Below are 25,694 nucleotides of genomic sequence, written 5' to 3'. Positions count from 1 at the left end.
CGCCTTATGCAATTTAAGATTTTACATAGATTTTATTGGACCCCCTCTAGATTGTATAGGCTTGGTCTTAAGGACACACCCATCTGCTGGCGATGCCATACTGAAGATGGAGACACCATCCATGTTTTTTGGGGTGCCTTAAGATCCAAGAAATTTGGCTGAAGGTGCAAGGTTTTGTGTGTGATGTGTTGGGCACTCAGGTCTTGTTCTGCCCCAGACTCTGTATTTTGGGTGATAAGGAGGTCATGGATTTGGAAGATAAGCACATGAAGGACTGGGTTTTGACCGGTGTGATGATTGGTAGACAGGTTATTTTGAGGAGTTGGAAGTTGGATGGAGCACCCTCGTTCCCGGAGTGGTGCGCGGAGATGGGGAGGGTGGCTGCCTTCGAGGAGGGGTCGAGTATTAGGATGGGGGTTAGGGAAACTTACAATAAGAAATGGGGCAATTATTTAGCATTTTTGAGGGAATCTCAAGGTGGGGCGGTGGAGGGAGTAATTTAAAGTTTTTTTTATTTTATTTTTTTTATTTTTATTATTATTATACTTGATTATTGTATGTTATTTTATGTTGTTGTTTTAGTTTTCTGTGTGTGTGTGTCTATATTCTATTGACCACAGGGGTGTTCGTGGGGGGTCAGGGTGGTTTGAGAGTTTGGTAGGGGGAGGGGATATAGTGGGGGTTTAATGTTAAAAATTTTTGATTCATTATATAGATGTTGTTGTATTTCTTGTGTTAATTTATGAATCAATAAAAATTTTTAAAAACAAGGTACCTTTCAAATAGGATTTCATGTTTTAGAACGTAATAAATAAATACATTTGGCTTCAGTATGGTATGCCTTGCAGGCTCTCCTCCTGTCCCAGAACAGCCTGCAGAGTGTCCTCCTCCTCCACTACCCAGCTATGACCAGGATGTCAGCCGCTGGAACTGCTCTCAACAGCAGAGAATCTGGATGAAGACAGAGATGGAGACCATGGGTCTGTGGCCAGGGTCCCGACCGGTACGGCATCTCATGAACATGGTGTCCTTGTGGCGTTACCCACCTCAGCCTGAGCACATCGAGATGTACTCTGAGCTGCCATCCCCAAAGTACTTTCAGCTCCATCCCTTCTTCATCTGGAAACCTGAGCATGAAATAATGGAGAGATTAAGGAACAGCTACATCCTGCCTTGTCTCTACGGCTGTCACAGCCCCCAGGTGGTGTCTGCCAGTGTGGGGAGGCCTCGTGTTATCATCAGAACCAGTGGCCAGTACTACATTCTGGCATCCCGTCTCAACTGCAAGGTTTGTAAAAAGTACTGGTTTGCTGACAAACCCCAGTGGCTAGACAAACTGCCAAGACGCTTTGTCAACATCCTGCCAGCCTTCCTCACCCACAAGAAGGCCATCTGTAAGACTGTGATGGATGAGCTAAGACGCACTGGCAAGTCCCCCAACAACATGGCCAACCAGGTGATGGAGACTCTGCACCTGAAGTATGAGAGGGCCCACCTAGCTTACCTGCTCAGTGTGCAGAATGTCCGGGATGCTGAGGCAGGGCTGTATGGGCAGAAGAGCATCACAGGGATGTTGAGAGAGGGGGACTCATCTGCTGCATTGGAGGCTGTGAAGACACAGATGGCTGGTATGGTGTTTCTGTGTCTTCACACTACCTGACAGACTGTCAGGTTGAAGCCCTCAACCTGCTTCTACAGGGCACTTTCGGTTAGGTGTTCAGGTCTGACTGCACCCGCAAAGTGGCCAGGAAGGTGACTCTCTCATCTGGCACCATGTCATCCTATGCCGTGATGAATGAGAACTGGATGATCCTGTCCTGGGTCATGCTTCAGTCGGAGAGTGAGAAGTCTCTGGAGCCCATGTATGAGGGGCTGTCCTGTCGCTACACTGCTGCTGGAGTGGAGAAAGCCAGCCACCACTGGGTGGACAGGTATGAACCCCTCACTACATTACAAACAGTTTCTAGTATCATTCTATATATATACATTCACAAATAATACAATTTCAATGATGAGATTTAAGTTAGTCTACAATTAAGATGTAATACTTACAATAAACTTAAATACTTACTATAAACATAAATACCATATATTATTATTATATTATATTATATTTTCTCTTGTTTCAATAGGGAATGCTGTGCTGGTTTTAGAGTATCAGACTCTAAGCCTCACAAGCATCTCTTGTGGGACGCCTGGAAGACCATAGATGCTTTAGTGTCCGAGGTGACCTCTGGGAATCTGACCAAAACCTGTGCTTCCAGGACCAAGTTTAATCAGGACATCTCAGTTAAACTGGACTTGATCCACTCCACTGAGTTTTTCTCTTGTCTTTGAGGGTTAAGTTTGGATATCTGGATGTCTATGGGTATTGTTAAGCCCTTTGTGACATCGCTTGTAAAAAGCACTATACAAATAAAGTATGATTTGATTTGATTTAGTTCTGAATGTTACTCCATGTATATATACATAACTGGTTAATATTGACTTTGTTATTTGTATTTTTGATACAGTTTTTTCCTATTATATGTCTTTTCATTACAGGACCATTTCACAACTGCTCTAATGTTGTCTTTTAAAATACAGAACAGAAAACTTAAGTAAACAAATAAGTAAACACAAAGGTTGGACAATTTATTGCAAAATGTATTACGAATTATTATTTCTCAAATGCTTAATAAAAAAGTTACATAGGTTGCAAATCTCCTCTACATCTATACAAGTGGAAATACAAACCAAAAATAGAAATACTAAGTATCCAGTTTTGAGGAAGGTTAAAATACAATTGAATAATGGCCTGACGTGAATAATAGGGACAATAATAAATATTAGAAAAATAAAAAAAAATTTCAGCTGAGAATTGAACCATGAATCTCAAATCTTGGCTGAAGAGGTTACTTGAGGTCACAAAAGCCCTTTACACATATACGGGACTGGCCCTGCGCTGACAGAAGGAGATACTGTCCACCATACTAACGAGGACTGGCGAGGCAGCATGCTCCTAATCATAGTGACAAGCTGTGCAAACAGCCTATCCATATCCAGGATATTTTTGTATGTTGTAATCACTTTACAAAAATGAATCACAGACAGTTCAAGGAATGTGATGCATTTTGATCAATTCAACAAAGATTTAAAAGAATGACATGCACTATTTTCTCGTGTGCTAAAGGCCTTGGCTGTTAATTAGAGTAGGCAGAAAAACTGGGTTTTGGTTAGTCACATCGGATCACCTACAATGGTGTGTTGACACCACTATTCGTTATTTGTTCCTGAATACTACTGTGCAGTGTGAATCACATTGTCACATGGTACTAGCCTGTGCCTGAAAAGACTGAGTGGAAACAAAACTGTTTCTTACTCACTCCTGAGAGATGCCCATGGAAGAAATCCACATGATGTATCTCAGTGTAAATGATGTTTTGGTTCTGTGCTGTGTGGGCCATGCCCTTTTCAATACAGTTTTTGTATGTCTTACTCTTAAGAACAAATGGCAATGATATTAATGTGTCACAATATGCTTGCACAAAGCACAGCTTTCTTGTGCTGCCACACCCCCTTACTCCAGAAGAACCCTATCAAACGTTGTGCTAAAGTCAACTAATATTTGCAATGCTTTCCATTAGGGCCATTATTACTTAACCTCAGCTTCAGTGAGATCCCCTCAGATTGGGATTGTTTTCAATTTTAGAGGGGATTGTATTACCTTAAATGCTCCAAATTGGAATGGTCCACTGAGAAAAAGCAATTCAGGAGGAGCCTGCACCAGAGGATCAGGCTTACAGCTCATTACGAATACATCTTTCACTAAAGATTTCCGTGGATGGGAGCCTTTGTGAGTTTTTCATATTTTGGGGGGCTCTGCTGCAAGCAGAGCTACACAAGTTTGTTAAAAACAGCATAAGTATGAACATGGGATTGCAAGGCAGGATGCTTCATGGGATCTGTAAGCAGGTCATTGGAATAGCCTGTGGAATTACCTTATGTTTGGGCCTTTGCTTGATCTTGAAATGATCCAAAGGGGATAATTGTTCTGCAGATAAAGCATGAAAAACACTCATTTTGTTTTTGTTTGGAGATGGGTAATGAATCTGTGCCTGTAACTTTTAAGTTGTTTAACAACTTAAAAGTTTTGGTAAGCAGCACATATTTAAGGTCTGTCTAGCATTAAATGGAGTACTCTCTACCACAAGATGGATAAGGCCGGATACAGACAGCAGTCATGCATTTTCAACTGGGGTATAAACTAGTATTTACAGCACTTTTGTAAAACATGGGCGTCAGTCACTATCTGCTTGCGTTGGTGGTATAGTGGTGAGCATAGCTGCCTTCCAAGCAGTTGACCTGGGTTTGATTCCTGGCCAATGCATTGCATTTGGATCAAGCTGTTGTTATAATGAAATGCAGTGCAGCTGACTCGAGGCCTGAGCCGATTGCTGACTCGTGCAAAAGCCTGCCTGTTGGCAAGAATACTATTGCTTACAATTTGAGAAACACTTTACAGAAACAAGCACTTCTGCCAAGTGTTAGGCACCCAGGAGACACACCTTTAAAGACGCTTGAAGGTGCACACACAGCTCATTTAGAATGTGTGAGCTTTTTTTCGGAAGCCCCCAAAATGTCAATCTCCCCGTCGGGGAATCGAACCCCGGTCTTCCGCGTGACAGGCGGAGATACTGTCCACTATACTAACGAGGACTGGTGAGGCAGCATGCCTCCCAGTCACAGTCCCAAGCTGGGCAAACAGCCTATCCATATCCAGGATATTTTTGTATGTTGTAATCACTTTACAAAAATGAATCACAGACAGTTCAAGGAATGTGATGCATTTTGATCAATTCAACAAAGATTTCAAAGAATGACATGCACTGTTTTCTTGTGTGCTAAAGGCCTTGGCTGTCAATTAGAGTAGGGAGAAAAACTGGGTTTTGGTTAGTCACATCGGATCACCTACAATGGTGTGTTGACACCACTATTCGTTATTTGTTCCTGAATATGCTTGCACAAAGCACAGCTTTCTTATGCTGCCTCACCCCTTACTCCAGAATTAGCCTATCAAACGTTGTGCTGAAGTCAACTAATATTTGATATGCTTTCCATTAGGGGCATTATTACTTAACCTCAGCTTCAGTGAGATCCCCTCAGGTTGGGATTGTTTTCATTTTTAGGGGGATTTTATTACCTTAAATGCTCCTAATTGGAATTGTCCACTGAGAAAAAGCAATCCAGGAGGAGCCTGCACCAGAGGTTACCCTTGTTGAATATTATGGCAGAGCAGTGGTAGATTACTGGCCCAAAGGACCAAGTTTACAGCTCAAGTTTCTCTTCATTACGTATAAATCTTTCGCCTTTTACTAAAGATTTCCGTGGAGGGGGACCTTTGTGAGTTTTCCGTATTTTTGGGGGCTCTGTTGCAAGCAGAGCTACACGAGTTTGTTAAAAACAGCATAAGCATGAACATGGGATTGCAATGCAAGATGCTTTATGGGATCTGCAAGCAGGTCATCGGAATAGCCTGTGGTTTGGGCCTTTGCTTGATCTTGAAATGATCCAAAGGAGATAATTGTTCTGCAGATAAAGCATGAAAACCACTCATTTTGTTTTTGTTTGGAGATGAGTAATGAATCTGTGCCTGTAACCTTTAAGTTGTTTAACAACTTAAAAGTTTTGGTAAGCAGCACATATTTAAGGTCTGTCTAGCATTAAATGGAGTACTCTCTACCACAAGACGGATATGGCCGGATACAGACAGCAGGCATGCATTTTCAATTGGGGTATAAACTAGTGTTTAGTTAATCCTGGCTTGTCCGCTGCTTTTGTATATTTGAGCACTTTTGTAAAACATGGCCCAACGTCTCCATCTGCTTGTGTTGGTGGTATAGTGGTGAGCATAGCTGCCTTCCAAGCAAGTTGACCTGGGATTGATTCCTGGCCAATACATTGCATTTGGATCAAGCTGTTGTTATAATAAAATGCAGCTGAGTGGCTCATTTCTTCAGCAGCTTGAAAGTAGACTTGTACCTTGTTTATGTGATCCGAGTTGTTTAGCAACCCTAAACAAAAGACACTAGCCGTCAGGGAAGAGAACCCAGGTCTAACATGTAACAGGTAAAGACACAGTTCACTATACTAAGAAGGATGTGCCGTTGACTCAAAGCCTGAGCCAAATGCCAACTTGTGCAAAAGCCTGCCTGTTCGCAAGAATCCTAATGCTTACAATTTGAGAAACACTTTACAGATACAAGCACTTCTGCTAAGTTTTCTCGTGTGCTAAAGGCCTTGGCTGTTAATTAGAGTAGGCAGAAAAACTGGGTTTTGGTTAGTCACATCGGATCACCTACAATGGTGTGTTGACACCACTATTCGTTATTTGTTCCTGAATACTACTGTGCAGTGTGAATCACATTGTCACATGGTACTAGCCTGTGCCTGAAAAGACTGAGTGGAAACAAAACTGTTTCTTACTCACTCCTGAGAGATGCCCATGGAAGAAATCCACATGATGTATCTCAGTGTAAATGATGTTTTGGTTCTGTGCTGTGTGGGCCATGCCCTTTTCAATACAGTTTTTGTATGTCTTACTCTTAAGAACAAATGGCAATGATATTAATGTGTCACAATATGCTTGCACAAAGCACAGCTTTCTTGTGCTGCCACACCCCCTTACTCCAGAAGAACCCTATCAAACGTTGTGCTAAAGTCAACTAATATTTGCAATGCTTTCCATTAGGGCCATTATTACTTAACCTCAGCTTCAGTGAGATCCCCTCAGATTGGGATTGTTTTCAATTTTAGAGGGGATTGTATTACCTTAAATGCTCCAAATTGGAATGGTCCACTGAGAAAAAGCAATTCAGGAGGAGCCTGCACCAGAGGATCAGGCTTACAGCTCATTACGAATACATCTTTCACTAAAGATTTCCGTGGATGGGAGCCTTTGTGAGTTTTTCATATTTTGGGGGGCTCTGCTGCAAGCAGAGCTACACAAGTTTGTTAAAAACAGCATAAGTATGAACATGGGATTGCAAGGCAGGATGCTTCATGGGATCTGTAAGCAGGTCATTGGAATAGCCTGTGGAATTACCTTATGTTTGGGCCTTTGCTTGATCTTGAAATGATCCAAAGGGGATAATTGTTCTGCAGATAAAGCATGAAAAACACTCATTTTGTTTTTGTTTGGAGATGGGTAATGAATCTGTGCCTGTAACTTTTAAGTTGTTTAACAACTTAAAAGTTTTGGTAAGCAGCACATATTTAAGGTCTGTCTAGCATTAAATGGAGTACTCTCTACCACAAGATGGATAAGGCCGGATACAGACAGCAGTCATGCATTTTCAACTGGGGTATAAACTAGTATTTACAGCACTTTTGTAAAACATGGGCGTCAGTCACTATCTGCTTGCGTTGGTGGTATAGTGGTGAGCATAGCTGCCTTCCAAGCAGTTGACCCGGGTTCGATTCCCGGCCAACGCATTGCATTTGGATCAAGCTGTTGTTATAATGAAATGGAATGCAGCTGACTCGAGGCCTGAGCCGATCGCTGACTCGTGCAAAAGCCTGCCTGTTGGCAAGAATACTATTGCTTACAATTTGAGAAACACTTTACAGAAACAAGCACTTCTGCCAAGTGTTAGGCATCCAGGAGACACACCTTTAAAGACGCTTGAAGGTGCACACACAGCTCATTTAGAATGTGTGAGCTTTTTTTCGGAAGCCCCCAAAATGTCAATCTCCCCGTCGGGGAATCGAACCCCGGTCTTCCGCGTGACAGGCGGAGATACTGTCCACTATACTAACGAGGACTGGTGAGGCAGCATGCCTCCCAGTCACAGTCCCAAGCTGGGCAAACAGCCTATCCATATCCAGGATATTTTTGTATGTTGTAATCACTTTACAAAAATGAATCACAGACAGTTCAAGGAATGTGATGCATTTTGATCAATTCAACAAAGATTTCAAAGAATGACATGCACTGTTTTCTTGTGTGCTAAAGGCGGATATGGCCGGATACAGACAGCAGGCATGCATTTTCAATTGGGGTATAAACTAGTGTTTAGTTAATCCTGGCTTGTCCGCTGCTTTTGTATATTTGAGCACTTTTGTAAAACATGGCCCAACGTCTCCATCTGCTTGTGTTGGTGGTATAGTGGTGAGCATAGCTGCCTTCCAAGCAATTTGACCTGGGATTGATTCCTGGCCAATACATTGCATTTGGATCAAGCTGTTGTTATAATAAAATGCAGCTGAGTGGCTCATTTCTTCAGCAGCTTGAAAGTAGACTTGTACCTTGTTTATGTGATCCGAGTTGTTTAGCAACCCTAAACAAAAGACACTAGCCGTCAGGGAAGAGAACCCAGGTCTAACATGTAACAGGTAAAGACACAGTTCACTATACTAAGAAGGATGTGCCGTTGACTCAAAGCCTGAGCCAAATGCCAACTTGTGCAAAAGCCTGCCTGTTCGCAAGAATCCTAATGCTTACAATTTGAGAAACACTTTACAGATACAAGCACTTCTGCTAAGTTTTCTCGTGTGCTAAAGGCCTTGGCTGTTAATTAGAGTAGGCAGAAAAACTGGGTTTTGGTTAGTCACATCGGATCACCTACAATGGTGTGTTGACACCACTATTCGTTATTTGTTCCTGAATACTACTGTGCAGTGTGAATCACATTGTCACATGGTACTAGCCTGTGCCTGAAAAGACTGAGTGGAAACAAAACTGTTTCTTACTCACTCCTGAGAGATGCCCATGGAAGAAATCCACATGATGTATCTCAGTGTAAATGATGTTTTGGTTCTGTGCTGTGTGGGCCATGCCCTTTTCAATACAGTTTTTGTATGTCTTACTCTTAAGAACAAATGGCAATGATATTAATGTGTCACAATATGCTTGCACAAAGCACAGCTTTCTTGTGCTGCCACACCCCCTTACTCCAGAAGAACCCTATCAAACGTTGTGCTAAAGTCAACTAATATTTGCAATGCTTTCCATTAGGGCCATTATTACTTAACCTCAGCTTCAGTGAGATCCCCTCAGATTGGGATTGTTTTCAATTTTAGAGGGGATTGTATTACCTTAAATGCTCCAAATTGGAATGGTCCACTGAGAAAAAGCAATTCAGGAGGAGCCTGCACCAGAGGATCAGGCTTACAGCTCATTACGAATACATCTTTCACTAAAGATTTCCGTGGATGGGAGCCTTTGTGAGTTTTTCATATTTTGGGGGGCTCTGCTGCAAGCAGAGCTACACAAGTTTGTTAAAAACAGCATAAGTATGAACATGGGATTGCAAGGCAGGATGCTTCATGGGATCTGTAAGCAGGTCATTGGAATAGCCTGTGGAATTACCTTATGTTTGGGCCTTTGCTTGATCTTGAAATGATCCAAAGGGGATAATTGTTCTGCAGATAAAGCATGAAAAACACTCATTTTGTTTTTGTTTGGAGATGGGTAATGAATCTGTGCCTGTAACTTTTAAGTTGTTTAACAACTTAAAAGTTTTGGTAAGCAGCACATATTTAAGGTCTGTCTAGCATTAAATGGAGTACTCTCTACCACAAGACGGATATGGCCGGATACAGACAGCAGGCATGCATTTTCAATTGGGGTATAAACTAGTGTTTACAGCACTTTTGTAATCCATGGGCTTGTCCCCTGCTTTTGTATATTTGAGCACTGCCTGTTCGCAAGAATCCTAATGCTTACAATTTGAGAAACACTTTACAGATACAAGCACTTCTGCTAAGTTTTCTCGTGTGCTAAAGGCCTTGGCTGTTAATTCCACCAACGCAAGCAGATAGTGACTGACGCCCATGTTTTACAAAAGTGCTGTAAATACCAACGCAAGCAGATAGTGACTGACGCCCATAACTATTCGTTATTTGTTCCTGAATACTACTGTGCAGTGTGAATCACATTGTCACATGGTACTAGCCTGTGCCTGAAAAGACTGAGTGGAAACAAAACTGTTTCTTACTCACTCCTGAGAGATGCCCATGGAAGAAATCCACATGATGTATCTCAGTGTAAATGATGTTTTGGTTCTGTGCTGTGTGGGCCATGCCCTTTTCAATACAGTTTTTGTATGTCTTACTCTTAAGAACAAATGGCAATGATATTAATGTGTCACAATATGCTTGCACAAAGCACAGCTTTCTTGTGCTGCCACACCCCCTTACTCCAGAAGAACCCTATCAAACGTTGTGCTAAAGTCAACTAATATTTGCAATGCTTTCCATTAGGGCCATTATTACTTAACCTCAGCTTCAGTGAGATCCCCTCAGATTGGGATTGTTTTCAATTTTAGAGGGGATTGTATTACCTTAAATGCTCCAAATTGGAATGGTCCACTGAGAAAAAGCAATTCAGGAGGAGCCTGCACCAGAGGATCAGGCTTACAGCTCATTACGAATACATCTTTCACTAAAGATTTCCGTGGATGGGAGCCTTTGTGAGTTTTTCATATTTTGGGGGGCTCTGCTGCAAGCAGAGCTACACAAGTTTGTTAAAAACAGCATAAGTATGAACATGGGATTGCAAGGCAGGATGCTTCATGGGATCTGTAAGCAGGTCATTGGAATAGCCTGTGGAATTACCTTATGTTTGGGCCTTTGCTTGATCTTGAAATGATCCAAAGGGGATAATTGTTCTGCAGATAAAGCATGAAAAACACTCATTTTGTTTTTGTTTGGAGATGGGTAATGAATATGTGCCTGTAACTTTTAAGTTGTTTAACAACTTAAAAGTTTTGGTAAGCAGCACATATTTAAGGTCTGTCTAGCATTAAATGGAGTACTCTCTACCACAAGATGGATAAGGCCGGATACAGACAGCAGTCATGCATTTTCAACTGGGGTATAAACTAGTATTTACAGCACTTTTGTAAAACATGGGCGTCAGTCACTATCTGCTTGCGTTGGTGGTATAGTGGTGAGCATAGCTGCCTTCCAAGCAGTTGACCCGGGTTCGATTCCCGGCCAACGCATTGCATTTGGATCAAGCTGTTGTTATAATGAAATGGAATGCAGCTGACTCGAGGCCTGAGCCGATCGCTGACTCGTGCAAAAGCCTGCCTGTTGGCAAGAATACTATTGCTTACAATTTGAGAAACACTTTACAGAAACAAGCACTTCTGCCAAGTGTTAGGCATCCAGGAGACACACCTTTAAAGACGCTTGAAGGTGCACACACAGCTCATTTAGAATGTGTGAGCTTTTTTTCGGAAGCCCCCAAAATGTCAATCTCCCCGTCGGGGAATCGAACCCCGGTCTTCCGCGTGACAGGCGGAGATACTGTCCACTGATACTAACGAGGACTGGTGAGGCAGCATGCCTCCCAGTCACAGTCCCAAGCTGGGCAAACAGCCTATCCATATCCAGGATATTTTTGTATGTTGTAATCACTTTACAAAAATGAATCACAGACAGTTCAAGGAATGTGATGCATTTTGATCAATTCAACAAAGATTTCAAAGAATGACATGCACTGTTTTCTTGTGTGCTAAAGGCCTTGGCTGTCAATTAGAGTAGGGAGAAAAACTGGGTTTTGGTTAGTCACATCGGATCACCTACAATGGTGTGTTGACACCACTATTCGTTATTTGTTCCTGAATATGCTTGCACAAAGCACAGCTTTCTTATGCTGCCTCACCCCTTACTCCAGAATTAGCCTATCAAACGTTGTGCTGAAGTCAACTAATATTTGATATGCTTTCCATTAGGGGCATTATTACTTAACCTCAGCTTCAGTGAGATCCCCTCAGGTTGGGATTGTTTTCATTTTTAGGGGGGATTTTATTACCTTAAATGCTCCTAATTGGAATTGTCCACTGAGAAAAAGCAATCCAGGAGGAGCCTGCACCAGAGGTTACCCTTGTTGAATATTATGGCAGAGCAGTGGTAGATTACTGGCCCAAAGGACCTTGTTTACAGCTCAAGTTTCTCTTCATTACGTATAAATCTTTCGCCTTTTACTAAAGATTTCCGTGGAGGGGGACCTTTGTGAGTTTTCCGTATTTTTGGGGGCTCTGTTGCAAGCAGAGCTACACGAGTTTGTTAAAAACAGCATAAGCATGAACATGGGATTGCAATGCAAGATGCTTTATGGGATCTGCAAGCAGGTCATCGGAATAGCCTGTGGAATCACCTTATGTTTGGGCCTTTGCTTGATCTTGAAATGATCCAAAGGAGATAATTGTTCTGCAGATAAAGCATGAAAACCACTCATTTTGTTTTTGTTTGGAGATGAGTAATGAATCTGTGCCTGTAACCTTTAAGTTGTTTAACAACTTAAAAGTTTTGGTAAGCAGCACATATTTAAGGTCTGTCTAGCATTAAATGGAGTACTCTCTACCACAAGACGGATATGGCCGGATACAGACAGCAGGCATGCATTTTCAATTGGGGTATAAACTAGTGTTTAGTTAATCCTGGCTTGTCCCCTGCTTTTGTATATTTGAGCACTGCCTGTTCGCAAGAATCCTAATGCTTACAATTTGAGAAACACTTTACAGATACAAGCACTTCTGCTAAGTTTTCTCGTGTGCTAAAGGCCTTGGCTGTTAATTCCACCAACGCAAGCAGATAGTGACTGACGCCCATGTTTTACAAAAGTGCTGTAAATACCAACGCAAGCAGATAGTGACTGACGCCCATAACTATTCGTTATTTGTTCCTGAATACTACTGTGCAGTGTGAATCACATTGTCACATGGTACTAGCCTGTGCCTGAAAAGACTGAGTGGAAACAAAACTGTTTCTTACTCACTCCTGAGAGATGCCCATGGAAGAAATCCACATGATGTATCTCAGTGTAAATGATGTTTTGGTTCTGTGCTGTGTGGGCCATGCCCTTTTCAATACAGTTTTTGTATGTCTTACTCTTAAGAACAAATGGCAATGATATTAATGTGTCACAATATGCTTGCACAAAGCACAGCTTTCTTGTGCTGCCACACCCCTTACTCCAGAAGAACCCTATCAAACGTTGTGCTAAAGTCAACTAATATTTGCAATGCTTTCCATTAGGGCCATTATTACTTAACCTCAGCTTCAGTGAGATCCCCTCAGATTGGGATTGTTTTCAATTTTAGAGGGGATTGTATTACCTTAAATGCTCCAAATTGGAATGGTCCACTGAGAAAAAGCAATTCAGGAGGAGCCTGCACCAGAGGATCAGGCTTACAGCTCATTACGAATACATCTTTCACTAAAGATTTCCGTGGATGGGAGCCTTTGTGAGTTTTTCATATTTTGGGGGGCTCTGCTGCAAGCAGAGCTACACAAGTTTGTTAAAAACAGCATAAGTATGAACATGGGATTGCAAGGCAGGATGCTTCATGGGATCTGTAAGCAGGTCATTGGAATAGCCTGTGGAATTACCTTATGTTTGGGCCTTTGCTTGATCTTGAAATGATCCAAAGGGGATAATTGTTCTGCAGATAAAGCATGAAAAACACTCATTTTGTTTTTGTTTGGAGATGGGTAATGAATATGTGCCTGTAACTTTTAAGTTGTTTAACAACTTAAAAGTTTTGGTAAGCAGCACATATTTAAGGTCTGTCTAGCATTAAATGGAGTACTCTCTACCACAAGATGGATAAGGCCGGATACAGACAGCAGTCATGCATTTTCAACTGGGGTATAAACTAGTATTTACAGCACTTTTGTAAAACATGGGCGTCAGTCACTATCTGCTTGCGTTGGTGGTATAGTGGTGAGCATAGCTGCCTTCCAAGCAGTTGACCCGGGTTCGATTCCCGGCCAACGCATTGCATTTGGATCAAGCTGTTGTTATAATGAAATGGAATGCAGCTGACTCGAGGCCTGAGCCGATCGCTGACTCGTGCAAAAGCCTGCCTGTTGGCAAGAATACTATTGCTTACAATTTGAGAAACACTTTACAGAAACAAGCACTTCTGCCAAGTGTTAGGCATCCAGGAGACACACCTTTAAAGACGCTTGAAGGTGCACACACAGCTCATTTAGAATGTGTGAGCTTTTTTCGGAAGCCCCCAAAATGTCAATCTCCCCGTCGGGGAATCGAACCCCGGTCTTCCGCGTGACAGGCGGAGATACTGTCCACTATACTAACGAGGACTGGTGAGGCAGCATGCCTCCCAGTCACAGTCCCAAGCTGGGCAAACAGCCTATCCATATCCAGGATATTTTTGTATGTTGTAATCACTTTACAAAAATGAATCACAGACAGTTCAAGGAATGTGATGCATTTTGATCAATTCAACAAAGATTTCAAAGAATGACATGCACTGTTTTCTTGTGTGCTAAAGGCCTTGGCTGTCAATTAGAGTAGGGAGAAAAACTGGGTTTTGGTTAGTCACATCGGATCACCTACAATGGTGTGTTGACACCACTATTCGTTATTTGTTCCTGAATATGCTTGCACAAAGCACAGCTTTCTTATGCTGCCTCACCCCTTACTCCAGAATTAGCCTATCAAACGTTGTGCTGAAGTCAACTAATATTTGATATGCTTTCCATTAGGGGCATTATTACTTAACCTCAGCTTCAGTGAGATCCCCTCAGGTTGGGATTGTTTTCATTTTTAGGGGGATTTTATTACCTTAAATGCTCCTAATTGGAATTGTCCACTGAGAAAAAGCAATCCAGGAGGAGCCTGCACCAGAGGTTACCCTTGTTGAATATTATGGCAGAGCAGTGGTAGATTACTGGCCCAAAGGACCTTGTTTACAGCTCAAGTTTCTCTTCATTACGTATAAATCTTTCGCCTTTTACTAAAGATTTCCGTGGAGGGGGACCTTTGTGAGTTTTCCGTATTTTTGGGGGCTCTGTTGCAAGCAGAGCTACACGAGTTTGTTAAAAACAGCATAAGCATGAACATGGGATTGCAATGCAAGATGCTTTATGGGATCTGCAAGCAGGTCATCGGAATAGCCTGTGGAATCACCTTATGTTTGGGCCTTTGCTTGATCTTGAAATGATCCAAAGGAGATAATTGTTCTGCAGATAAAGCATGAAAACCACTCATTTTGTTTTTGTTTGGAGATGAGTAATGAATCTGTGCCTGTAACCTTTAAGTTGTTTAACAACTTAAAAGTTTTGGTAAGCAGCACATATTTAAGGTCTGTCTAGCATTAAATGGAGTACTCTCTACCACAAGACGGATATGGCCGGATACAGACAGCAGGCATGCATTTTCAATTGGGGTATAAACTAGTGTTTAGTTAATCCTGGCTTGTCCCCTGCTTTTGTATATTTGAGCACTGCCTGTTCGCAAGAATCCTAATGCTTACAATTTGAGAAACACTTTACAGATACAAGCACTTCTGCTAAGTTTTCTCGTGTGCTAAAGGCCTTGGCTGTTAATTCCACCAACGCAAGCAGATAGTGACTGACGCCCATGTTTTACAAAAGTGCTGTAAATACCAACGCAAGCAGATAGTGACTGACGCCCATAACTATTCGTTATTTGTTCCTGAATACTACTGTGCAGTGTGAATCACATTGTCACATGGTACTAGCCTGTGCCTGAAAAGACTGAGTGGAAACAAAACTGTTTCTTACTCACTCCTGAGAGATGCCCATGGAAGAAATCCACATGATGTATCTCAGTGTAAATGATGTTTTGGTTCTGTGCTGTGTGGGCCATGCCCTTTTCAATACAGTTTTTGTATGTCTTACTCTTAAGAACAAATGGCAATGATATTAATGTGTCACAATATGCTTGCACAAAGCACAGCTTTCTTGTGCTGCCACACCCCCTTACTCCAGAAGAACCCTATCAAACGTTGTGCTAAAGTCAACTAATATTTGCAATGCTTTCCATTAGGGCCATTATTACTTAACCTCAGCTTCAGTGAGATCCCCTCAGATTGGGATTGTTTTCAATTTTAGAGGGGATTGTATTACCTTAAATGCTCCAAATTGGAATGGTCCACTGAGAAAAAGCAATTCAGGAGGAGCCTGCACCAGAGGATCAGGCTTACAGCTCATTACGAATACATCTTTCACTAAAGATTTCCGTGGATGGGAGCCTTTGTGAGTTTTTCATATTTTGGGGGGCTCTGCTGCAAGCAGAGCTACACAAGTTTGTTAAAAACAGCATAAGTATGAACATGGGATTGCAAGGCAGGATGCTTCATGGGATCTGTAAGCAGGTCATTGGAATAGCCTGTGGAATTACCTTATGTTTGGGCCTTTGCTTGATCTTGAAATGATCCAAAGGGGATAATTGTTCTGCAGATAAAGCATGAAAAACACTCATTTTGTTTTTGTTTGGAGATGGGTAATGAATATGTGCCTGTAACTTTTAAGTTGTTTAACAACTTAAAAGTTTTGGTAAGCAGCACATATTTAAGGTCTGTCTAGCATTAAATGGAGTACTCTCTACCACAAGATGGATAAGGCCGGATACAGACAGCAGTCATGCATTTTCAACTGGGGTATAAACTAGTATTTACAGCACTTTTGTAAAACATGGGCGTCAGTCACTATCTGCTTGCGTTGGTGGTATAGTGGTGAGCATAGCTGCCTTCCAAGCAGTTGACCCGGGTTCGATTCCCGGCCAACGCATTGCATTTGGATCAAGCTGTTGTTATAATGAAATGGAATGCAGCTGACTCGAGGCCTGAGCCGATCGCTGACTCGTGCAAAAGCCTGCCTGTTGGCAAGAATACTATTGCTTACAATTTGAGAAACACTTTACAGAAACAAGCACTTCTGCCAAGTGTTAGGCATCCAGGAGACACACCTTTAAAGACGCTTGAAGGTGCACACACAGCTCATTTAGAATGTGTGAGCTTTTTTCGGAAGCCCCCAAAATGTCAATCTCCCCGTCGGGGAATCGAACCCCGGTCTTCCGCGTGACAGGCGGAGATACTGTCCACTATACTAACGAGGACTGGTGAGGCAGCATGCCTCCCAGTCACAGTCCCAAGCTGGGCAAACAGCCTATCCATATCCAGGATATTTTTGTATGTTGTAATCACTTTACAAAAATGAATCACAGACAGTTCAAGGAATGTGATGCATTTTGATCAATTCAACAAAGATTTCAAAGAATGACATGCACTGTTTTCTTGTGTGCTAAAGGCCTTGGCTGTCAATTAGAGTAGGGAGAAAAACTGGGTTTTGGTTAGTCACATCGGATCACCTACAATGGTGTGTTGACACCACTATTCGTTATTTGTTCCTGAATATGCTTGCACAAAGCACAGCTTTCTTATGCTGCCTCACCCCTTACTCCAGAATTAGCCTATCAAACGTTGTGCTGAAGTCAACTAATATTTGATATGCTTTCCATTAGGGGCATTATTACTTAACCTCAGCTTCAGTGAGATCCCCTCAGGTTGGGATTGTTTTCATTTTTAGGGGGATTTTATTACCTTAAATGCTCCTAATTGGAATTGTCCACTGAGAAAAAGCAATCCAGGAGGAGCCTGCACCAGAGGTTACCCTTGTTGAATATTATGGCAGAGCAGTGGTAGATTACTGGCCCAAAGGACCTTGTTTACAGCTCAAGTTTCTCTTCATTACGTATAAATCTTTCGCCTTTTACTAAAGATTTCCGTGGAGGGGGACCTTTGTGAGTTTTCCGTATTTTTGGGGGCTCTGTTGCAAGCAGAGCTACACGAGTTTGTTAAAAACAGCATAAGCATGAACATGGGATTGCAATGCAAGATGCTTTATGGGATCTGCAAGCAGGTCATCGGAATAGCCTGTGGAATCACCTTATGTTTGGGCCTTTGCTTGATCTTGAAATGATCCAAAGGAGATAATTGTTCTGCAGATAAAGCATGAAAACCACTCATTTTGTTTTTGTTTGGAGATGAGTAATGAATCTGTGCCTGTAACCTTTAAGTTGTTTAACAACTTAAAAGTTTTGGTAAGCAGCACATATTTAAGGTCTGTCTAGCATTAAATGGAGTACTCTCTACCACAAGACGGATATGGCCGGATACAGACAGCAGGCATGCATTTTCAATTGGGGTATAAACTAGTGTTTAGTTAATCCTGGCTTGTCCCCTGCTTTTGTATATTTGAGCACTGCCTGTTCGCAAGAATCCTAATGCTTACAATTTGAGAAACACTTTACAGATACAAGCACTTCTGCTAAGTTTTCTCGTGTGCTAAAGGCCTTGGCTGTTAATTCCACCAACGCAAGCAGATAGTGACTGACGCCCATGTTTTACAAAAGTGCTGTAAATACCAACGCAAGCAGATAGTGACTGACGCCCATAACTATTCGTTATTTGTTCCTGAATACTACTGTGCAGTGTGAATCACATTGTCACATGGTACTAGCCTGTGCCTGAAAAGACTGAGTGGAAACAAAACTGTTTCTTACTCACTCCTGAGAGATGCCCATGGAAGAAATCCACATGATGTATCTCAGTGTAAATGATGTTTTGGTTCTGTGCTGTGTGGGCCATGCCCTTTTCAATACAGTTTTTGTATGTCTTACTCTTAAGAACAAATGGCAATGATATTAATGTGTCACAATATGCTTGCACAAAGCACAGCTTTCTTGTGCTGCCACACCCCCTTACTCCAGAAGAACCCTATCAAACGTTGTGCTAAAGTCAACTAATATTTGCAATGCTTTCCATTAGGGCCATTATTACTTAACCTCAGCTTCAGTGAGATCCCCTCAGATTGGGATTGTTTTCAATTTTAGAGGGGATTGTATTACCTTAAATGCTCCAAATTGGAATGGTCCACTGAGAAAAAGCAATTCAGGAGGAGCCTGCACCAGAGGATCAGGCTTACAGCTCATTACGAATACATCTTTCACTAAAGATTTCCGTGGATGGGAGCCTTTGTGAGTTTTTCATATTTTGGGGGGCTCTGCTGCAAGCAGAGCTACACAAGTTTGTTAAAAACAGCATAAGTATGAACATGGGATTGCAAGGCAGGATGCTTCATGGGATCTGTAAGCAGGTCATTGGAATAGCCTGTGGAATTACCTTATGTTTGGGCCTTTGCTTGATCTTGAAATGATCCAAAGGGGATAATTGTTCTGCAGATAAAGCATGAAAAACACTCATTTTGTTTTTGTTTGGAGATGGGTAATGAATATGTGCCTGTAACTTTTAAGTTGTTTAACAACTTAAAAGTTTTGGTAAGCAGCACATATTTAAGGTCTGTCTAGCATTAAATGGAGTACTCTCTACCACAAGATGGATAAGGCCGGATACAGACAGCAGTCATGCATTTTCAACTGGGGTATAAACTAGTATTTACAGCACTTTTGTAAAACATGGGCGTCAGTCACTATCTGCTTGCGTTGGTGGTATAGTGGTGAGCATAGCTGCCTTCCAAGCAGTTGACCCGGGTTCGATTCCCGGCCAACGCATTGCATTTGGATCAAGCTGTTGTTATAATGAAATGGAATGCAGCTGACTCGAGGCCTGAGCCGATCGCTGACTCGTGCAAAAGCCTGCCTGTTGGCAAGAATACTATTGCTTACAATTTGAGAAACACTTTACAGAAACAAGCACTTCTGCCAAGTGTTAGGCATCCAGGAGACACACCTTTAAAGACGCTTGAAGGTGCACACACAGCTCATTTAGAATGTGTGAGCTTTTTTCGGAAGCCCCCAAAATGTCAATCTCCCCGTCGGGGAATCGAACCCCGGTCTTCCGCGTGACAGGCGGAGATACTGTCCACTATACTAACGAGGACTGGTGAGGCAGCATGCCTCCCAGTCACAGTCCCAAGCTGGGCAAACAGCCTATCCATATCCAGGATATTTTTGTATGTTGTAATCACTTTACAAAAATGAATCACAGACAGTTCAAGGAATGTGATGCATTTTGATCAATTCAACAAAGATTTCAAAGAATGACATGCACTGTTTTCTTGTGTGCTAAAGGCCTTGGCTGTCAATTAGAGTAGGGAGAAAAACTGGGTTTTGGTTAGTCACATCGGATCACCTACAATGGTGTGTTGACACCACTATTCGTTATTTGTTCCTGAATATGCTTGCACAAAGCACAGCTTTCTTATGCTGCCTCACCCCTTACTCCAGAATTAGCCTATCAAACGTTGTGCTGAAGTCAACTAATATTTGATATGCTTTCCATTAGGGGCATTATTACTTAACCTCAGCTTCAGTGAGATCCCCTCAGGTTGGGATTGTTTTCATTTTTAGGGGGATTTTATTACCTTAAATGCTCCTAATTGGAATTGTCCACTGAGAAAAAGCAATCCAGGAGGAGCCTGCACCAGAGGTTACCCTTGTTGAATATTATGGCAGAGCAGTGGTAGATTACTGGCCCAAAGGACCTTGTTTACAGCTCAAGTTTCTCTTCATTACGTATAAATCTTTCGCCTTTTACTAAAGATTTCCGTGGAGGGGGACCTTTGTGAGTTTTCCGTATTTTTGGGGGCTCTGTTGCAAGCAGAGCTACACGAGTTTGTTAAAAACAGCATAAGCATGAACATGGGATTGCAATGCAAGATGCTTTATGGGATCTGCAAGCAGGTCATCGGAATAGCCTGTGGAATCACCTTATGTTTGGGCCTTTGCTTGATCTTGAAATGATCCAAAGGAGATAATTGTTCTGCAGATAAAGCATGAAAACCACTCATTTTGTTTTTGTTTGGAGATGAGTAATGAATCTGTGCCTGTAACCTTTAAGTTGTTTAACAACTTAAAAGTTTTGGTAAGCAGCACATATTTAAGGTCTGTCTAGCATTAAATGGAGTACTCTCTACCACAAGACGGATATGGCCGGATACAGACAGCAGGCATGCATTTTCAATTGGGGTATAAACTAGTGTTTAGTTAATCCTGGCTTGTCCCCTGCTTTTGTATATTTGAGCACTGCCTGTTCGCAAGAATCCTAATGCTTACAATTTGAGAAACACTTTACAGATACAAGCACTTCTGCTAAGTTTTCTCGTGTGCTAAAGGCCTTGGCTGTTAATTCCACCAACGCAAGCAGATAGTGACTGACGCCCATGTTTTACAAAAGTGCTGTAAATACCAACGCAAGCAGATAGTGACTGACGCCCATAACTATTCGTTATTTGTTCCTGAATACTACTGTGCAGTGTGAATCACATTGTCACATGGTACTAGCCTGTGCCTGAAAAGACTGAGTGGAAACAAAACTGTTTCTTACTCACTCCTGAGAGATGCCCATGGAAGAAATCCACATGATGTATCTCAGTGTAAATGATGTTTTGGTTCTGTGCTGTGTGGGCCATGCCCTTTTCAATACAGTTTTTGTATGTCTTACTCTTAAGAACAAATGGCAATGATATTAATGTGTCACAATATGCTTGCACAAAGCACAGCTTTCTTGTGCTGCCACACCCCCTTACTCCAGAAGAACCCTATCAAACGTTGTGCTAAAGTCAACTAATATTTGCAATGCTTTCCATTAGGGCCATTATTACTTAACCTCAGCTTCAGTGAGATCCCCTCAGATTGGGATTGTTTTCAATTTTAGAGGGGATTGTATTACCTTAAATGCTCCAAATTGGAATGGTCCACTGAGAAAAAGCAATTCAGGAGGAGCCTGCACCAGAGGATCAGGCTTACAGCTCATTACGAATACATCTTTCACTAAAGATTTCCGTGGATGGGAGCCTTTGTGAGTTTTTCATATTTTGGGGGGCTCTGCTGCAAGCAGAGCTACACAAGTTTGTTAAAAACAGCATAAGTATGAACATGGGATTGCAAGGCAGGATGCTTCATGGGATCTGTAAGCAGGTCATTGGAATAGCCTGTGGAATTACCTTATGTTTGGGCCTTTGCTTGATCTTGAAATGATCCAAAGGGGATAATTGTTCTGCAGATAAAGCATGAAAAACACTCATTTTGTTTTTGTTTGGAGATGGGTAATGAATATGTGCCTGTAACTTTTAAGTTGTTTAACAACTTAAAAGTTTTGGTAAGCAGCACATATTTAAGGTCTGTCTAGCATTAAATGGAGTACTCTCTACCACAAGATGGATAAGGCCGGATACAGACAGCAGTCATGCATTTTCAACTGGGGTATAAACTAGTATTTACAGCACTTTTGTAAAACATGGGCGTCAGTCACTATCTGCTTGCGTTGGTGGTATAGTGGTGAGCATAGCTGCCTTCCAAGCAGTTGACCCGGGTTCGATTCCCGGCCAACGCATTGCATTTGGATCAAGCTGTTGTTATAATGAAATGGAATGCAGCTGACTCGAGGCCTGAGCCGATCGCTGACTCGTGCAAAAGCCTGCCTGTTGGCAAGAATACTATTGCTTACAATTTGAGAAACACTTTACAGAAACAAGCACTTCTGCCAAGTGTTAGGCATCCAGGAGACACACCTTTAAAGACGCTTGAAGGTGCACACACAGCTCATTTAGAATGTGTGAGCTTTTTTTCGGAAGCCCCCAAAATGTCAATCTCCCCGTCGGGGAATCGAACCCCGGTCTTCCGCGTGACAGGCGGAGATACTGTCCACTATACTAACGAGGACTGGTGAGGCAGCATGCCTCCCAGTCACAGTCCCAAGCTGGGCAAACAGCCTATCCATATCCAGGATATTTTTGTATGTTGTAATCACTTTACAAAAATGAATCACAGACAGTTCAAGGAATGTGATGCATTTTGATCAATTCAACAAAGATTTCAAAGAATGACATGCACTGTTTTCTTGTGTGCTAAAGGCCTTGGCTGTCAATTAGAGTAGGGAGAAAAACTGGGTTTTGGTTAGTCACATCGGATCACCTACAATGGTGTGTTGACACCACTATTCGTTATTTGTTCCTGAATATGCTTGCACAAAGCACAGCTTTCTTATGCTGCCTCACCCCTTACTCCAGAATTAGCCTATCAAACGTTGTGCTGAAGTCAACTAATATTTGATATGCTTTCCATTAGGGGCATTATTACTTAACCTCAGCTTCAGTGAGATCCCCTCAGGTTGGGATTGTTTTCATTTTTAGGGGGATTTTATTACCTTAAATGCTCCTAATTGGAATTGTCCACTGAGAAAAAGCAATCCAGGAGGAGCCTGCACCAGAGGTTACCCTTGTTGAATATTATGGCAGAGCAGTGGTAGATTACTGGCCCAAAGGACCTTGTTTACAGCTCAAGTTTCTCTTCATTACGTATAAATCTTTCGCCTTTTACTAAAGATTTCCGTGGAGGGGGACCTTTGTGAGTTTTCCGTATTTTTGGGGGCTCTGTTGCAAGCAGAGCTACACGAGTTTGTTAAAAACAGCATAAGCATGAACATGGGATTGCAATGCAAGATGCTTTATGGGATCTGCAAGCAGGTCATCGGAATAGCCTGTGGAATCACCTTATGTTTGGGCCTTTGCTTGATCTTGAAATGATCCAAAGGAGATAATTGTTCTGCAGATAAAGCATGAAAACCACTCATTTTGTTTTTGTTTGGAGATGAGTAATGAATCTGTGCCTGTAACCTTTAAGTTGTTTAACAACTTAAAAGTTTTGGTAAGCAGCACATATTTAAGGTCTGTCTAGCATTAAATGGAGTACTCTCTACCACAAGACGGATATGGCCGGATACAGACAGCAGGCATGCATTTTCAATTGGGGTATAAACTAGTGTTTAGTTAATCCTGGCTTGTCCCCTGCTTTTGTATATTTGAGCACTGCCTGTTCGCAAGAATCCTAATGCTTACAATTTGAGAAACACTTTACAGATACAAGCACTTCTGCTAAGTTTTCTCGTGTGCTAAAGGCCTTGGCTGTTAATTCCACCAACGCAAGCAGATAGTGACTGACGCCCATGTTTTACAAAAGTGCTGTAAATACCAACGCAAGCAGATAGTGACTGACGCCCATAACTATTCGTTATTTGTTCCTGAATACTACTGTGCAGTGTGAATCACATTGTCACATGGTACTAGCCTGTGCCTGAAAAGACTGAGTGGAAACAAAACTGTTTCTTACTCACTCCTGAGAGATGCCCATGGAAGAAATCCACATGATGTATCTCAGTGTAAATGATGTTTTGGTTCTGTGCTGTGTGGGCCATGCCCTTTTCAATACAGTTTTTGTATGTCTTACTCTTAAGAACAAATGGCAATGATATTAATGTGTCACAATATGCTTGCACAAAGCACAGCTTTCTTGTGCTGCCACACCCCTTACTCCAGAAGAACCCTATCAAACGTTGTGCTAAAGTCAACTAATATTTGCAATGCTTTCCATTAGGGCCATTATTACTTAACCTCAGCTTCAGTGAGATCCCCTCAGATTGGGATTGTTTTCAATTTTAGAGGGGATTGTATTACCTTAAATGCTCCAAATTGGAATGGTCCACTGAGAAAAAGCAATTCAGGAGGAGCCTGCACCAGAGGATCAGGCTTACAGCTCATTACGAATACATCTTTCACTAAAGATTTCCGTGGATGGGAGCCTTTGTGAGTTTTTCATATTTTGGGGGGCTCTGCTGCAAGCAGAGCTACACAAGTTTGTTAAAAACAGCATAAGTATGAACATGGGATTGCAAGGCAGGATGCTTCATGGGATCTGTAAGCAGGTCATTGGAATAGCCTGTGGAATTACCTTATGTTTGGGCCTTTGCTTGATCTTGAAATGATCCAAAGGGGATAATTGTTCTGCAGATAAAGCATGAAAAACACTCATTTTGTTTTTGTTTGGAGATGGGTAATGAATATGTGCCTGTAACTTTTAAGTTGTTTAACAACTTAAAAGTTTTGGTAAGCAGCACATATTTAAGGTCTGTCTAGCATTAAATGGAGTACTCTCTACCACAAGATGGATAAGGCCGGATACAGACAGCAGTCATGCATTTTCAACTGGGGTATAAACTAGTATTTACAGCACTTTTGTAAAACATGGGCGTCAGTCACTATCTGCTTGCGTTGGTGGTATAGTGGTGAGCATAGCTGCCTTCCAAGCAGTTGACCCGGGTTCGATTCCCGGCCAACGCATTGCATTTGGATCAAGCTGTTGTTATAATGAAATGGAATGCAGCTGACTCGAGGCCTGAGCCGATCGCTGACTCGTGCAAAAGCCTGCCTGTTGGCAAGAATACTATTGCTTACAATTTGAGAAACACTTTACAGAAACAAGCACTTCTGCCAAGTGTTAGGCATCCAGGAGACACACCTTTAAAGACGCTTGAAGGTGCACACACAGCTCATTTAGAATGTGTGAGCTTTTTTTCGGAAGCCCCCAAAATGTCAATCTCCCCGTCGGGGAATCGAACCCCGGTCTTCCGCGTGACAGGCGGAGATACTGTCCACTATACTAACGAGGACTGGTGAGGCAGCATGCCTCCCAGTCACAGTCCCAAGCTGGGCAAACAGCCTATCCATATCCAGGATATTTTTGTATGTTGTAATCACTTTACAAAAATGAATCACAGACAGTTCAAGGAATGTGATGCATTTTGATCAATTCAACAAAGATTTCAAAGAATGACATGCACTGTTTTCTTGTGTGCTAAAGGCCTTGGCTGTCAATTAGAGTAGGGAGAAAAACTGGGTTTTGGTTAGTCACATCGGATCACCTACAATGGTGTGTTGACACCACTATTCGTTATTTGTTCCTGAATATGCTTGCACAAAGCACAGCTTTCTTATGCTGCCTCACCCCTTACTCCAGAATTAGCCTATCAAACGTTGTGCTGAAGTCAACTAATATTTGATATGCTTTCCATTAGGGGCATTATTACTTAACCTCAGCTTCAGTGAGATCCCCTCAGGTTGGGATTGTTTTCATTTTT

The 25,694-nt window shown here is 42.0% G+C and overlaps 22 non-coding genes across 22 annotated transcripts; 14 read left to right on the top strand and 8 right to left on the bottom strand.

Moving 5' to 3' along the window:
• Window positions 1–4,297: 4,297 nt before the first annotated feature.
• On the top strand, window positions 4,298–4,369 carry trnag-ucc (transfer RNA glycine (anticodon UCC)). The gene has a single exon. It is a non-coding gene; the product is annotated as a tRNA-Gly (tRNA).
• A 257-nt stretch (window positions 4,370–4,626) lies between these two features.
• On the bottom strand, window positions 4,627–4,698 carry trnad-guc (transfer RNA aspartic acid (anticodon GUC)). The gene has a single exon. It is a non-coding gene; the product is annotated as a tRNA-Asp (tRNA).
• Window positions 4,699–5,310: 612 nt separating this feature from the next.
• Window positions 5,311–5,425, top strand: LOC127441716 (U5 spliceosomal RNA). The gene has a single exon (XR_007897381.1). It is a non-coding gene; the product is annotated as a U5 spliceosomal RNA (small nuclear RNA).
• Window positions 5,426–7,401: 1,976 nt separating this feature from the next.
• On the top strand, window positions 7,402–7,473 carry trnag-ucc (transfer RNA glycine (anticodon UCC)). The gene has a single exon. It is a non-coding gene; the product is annotated as a tRNA-Gly (tRNA).
• A 257-nt stretch (window positions 7,474–7,730) lies between these two features.
• Window positions 7,731–7,802, bottom strand: trnad-guc (transfer RNA aspartic acid (anticodon GUC)). Its single transcript has one exon. It is a non-coding gene; the product is annotated as a tRNA-Asp (tRNA).
• A 3,111-nt stretch (window positions 7,803–10,913) lies between these two features.
• trnag-ucc (transfer RNA glycine (anticodon UCC)) lies at window positions 10,914–10,985 on the top strand. The gene has a single exon. It is a non-coding gene; the product is annotated as a tRNA-Gly (tRNA).
• Window positions 10,986–11,242: 257 nt separating this feature from the next.
• Window positions 11,243–11,315, bottom strand: trnad-guc (transfer RNA aspartic acid (anticodon GUC)). Its single transcript has one exon. It is a non-coding gene; the product is annotated as a tRNA-Asp (tRNA).
• Window positions 11,316–11,928: 613 nt separating this feature from the next.
• LOC127441715 (U5 spliceosomal RNA) lies at window positions 11,929–12,043 on the top strand. The gene has a single exon (XR_007897380.1). It is a non-coding gene; the product is annotated as a U5 spliceosomal RNA (small nuclear RNA).
• Window positions 12,044–13,697: 1,654 nt separating this feature from the next.
• On the top strand, window positions 13,698–13,769 carry trnag-ucc (transfer RNA glycine (anticodon UCC)). Its single transcript has one exon. It is a non-coding gene; the product is annotated as a tRNA-Gly (tRNA).
• Window positions 13,770–14,025: 256 nt separating this feature from the next.
• trnad-guc (transfer RNA aspartic acid (anticodon GUC)) lies at window positions 14,026–14,097 on the bottom strand. Its single transcript has one exon. It is a non-coding gene; the product is annotated as a tRNA-Asp (tRNA).
• A 612-nt stretch (window positions 14,098–14,709) lies between these two features.
• LOC127441714 (U5 spliceosomal RNA) lies at window positions 14,710–14,824 on the top strand. The gene has a single exon (XR_007897379.1). It is a non-coding gene; the product is annotated as a U5 spliceosomal RNA (small nuclear RNA).
• Window positions 14,825–16,479: 1,655 nt separating this feature from the next.
• On the top strand, window positions 16,480–16,551 carry trnag-ucc (transfer RNA glycine (anticodon UCC)). Its single transcript has one exon. It is a non-coding gene; the product is annotated as a tRNA-Gly (tRNA).
• Window positions 16,552–16,807: 256 nt separating this feature from the next.
• On the bottom strand, window positions 16,808–16,879 carry trnad-guc (transfer RNA aspartic acid (anticodon GUC)). Its single transcript has one exon. It is a non-coding gene; the product is annotated as a tRNA-Asp (tRNA).
• Window positions 16,880–17,491: 612 nt separating this feature from the next.
• Window positions 17,492–17,606, top strand: LOC127441713 (U5 spliceosomal RNA). Its single transcript, XR_007897378.1, has one exon. It is a non-coding gene; the product is annotated as a U5 spliceosomal RNA (small nuclear RNA).
• A 1,655-nt stretch (window positions 17,607–19,261) lies between these two features.
• On the top strand, window positions 19,262–19,333 carry trnag-ucc (transfer RNA glycine (anticodon UCC)). The gene has a single exon. It is a non-coding gene; the product is annotated as a tRNA-Gly (tRNA).
• A 256-nt stretch (window positions 19,334–19,589) lies between these two features.
• trnad-guc (transfer RNA aspartic acid (anticodon GUC)) lies at window positions 19,590–19,661 on the bottom strand. The gene has a single exon. It is a non-coding gene; the product is annotated as a tRNA-Asp (tRNA).
• A 612-nt stretch (window positions 19,662–20,273) lies between these two features.
• LOC127441712 (U5 spliceosomal RNA) lies at window positions 20,274–20,388 on the top strand. The gene has a single exon (XR_007897377.1). It is a non-coding gene; the product is annotated as a U5 spliceosomal RNA (small nuclear RNA).
• Window positions 20,389–22,043: 1,655 nt separating this feature from the next.
• trnag-ucc (transfer RNA glycine (anticodon UCC)) lies at window positions 22,044–22,115 on the top strand. Its single transcript has one exon. It is a non-coding gene; the product is annotated as a tRNA-Gly (tRNA).
• A 257-nt stretch (window positions 22,116–22,372) lies between these two features.
• On the bottom strand, window positions 22,373–22,444 carry trnad-guc (transfer RNA aspartic acid (anticodon GUC)). The gene has a single exon. It is a non-coding gene; the product is annotated as a tRNA-Asp (tRNA).
• A 612-nt stretch (window positions 22,445–23,056) lies between these two features.
• On the top strand, window positions 23,057–23,171 carry LOC127441711 (U5 spliceosomal RNA). The gene has a single exon (XR_007897376.1). It is a non-coding gene; the product is annotated as a U5 spliceosomal RNA (small nuclear RNA).
• Window positions 23,172–24,825: 1,654 nt separating this feature from the next.
• trnag-ucc (transfer RNA glycine (anticodon UCC)) lies at window positions 24,826–24,897 on the top strand. Its single transcript has one exon. It is a non-coding gene; the product is annotated as a tRNA-Gly (tRNA).
• Window positions 24,898–25,154: 257 nt separating this feature from the next.
• trnad-guc (transfer RNA aspartic acid (anticodon GUC)) lies at window positions 25,155–25,226 on the bottom strand. Its single transcript has one exon. It is a non-coding gene; the product is annotated as a tRNA-Asp (tRNA).
• Window positions 25,227–25,694: the final 468 nt, after the last annotated feature.

The sequence above is a fragment of the Myxocyprinus asiaticus genome, chromosome 5 (genome assembly GCF_019703515.2).
Source record: "Myxocyprinus asiaticus isolate MX2 ecotype Aquarium Trade chromosome 5, UBuf_Myxa_2, whole genome shotgun sequence".
Taxonomy (NCBI): domain Eukaryota; kingdom Metazoa; phylum Chordata; class Actinopteri; order Cypriniformes; family Catostomidae; genus Myxocyprinus; species Myxocyprinus asiaticus.
This window is presented reverse-complemented; position numbering and strand designations above follow the sequence as displayed.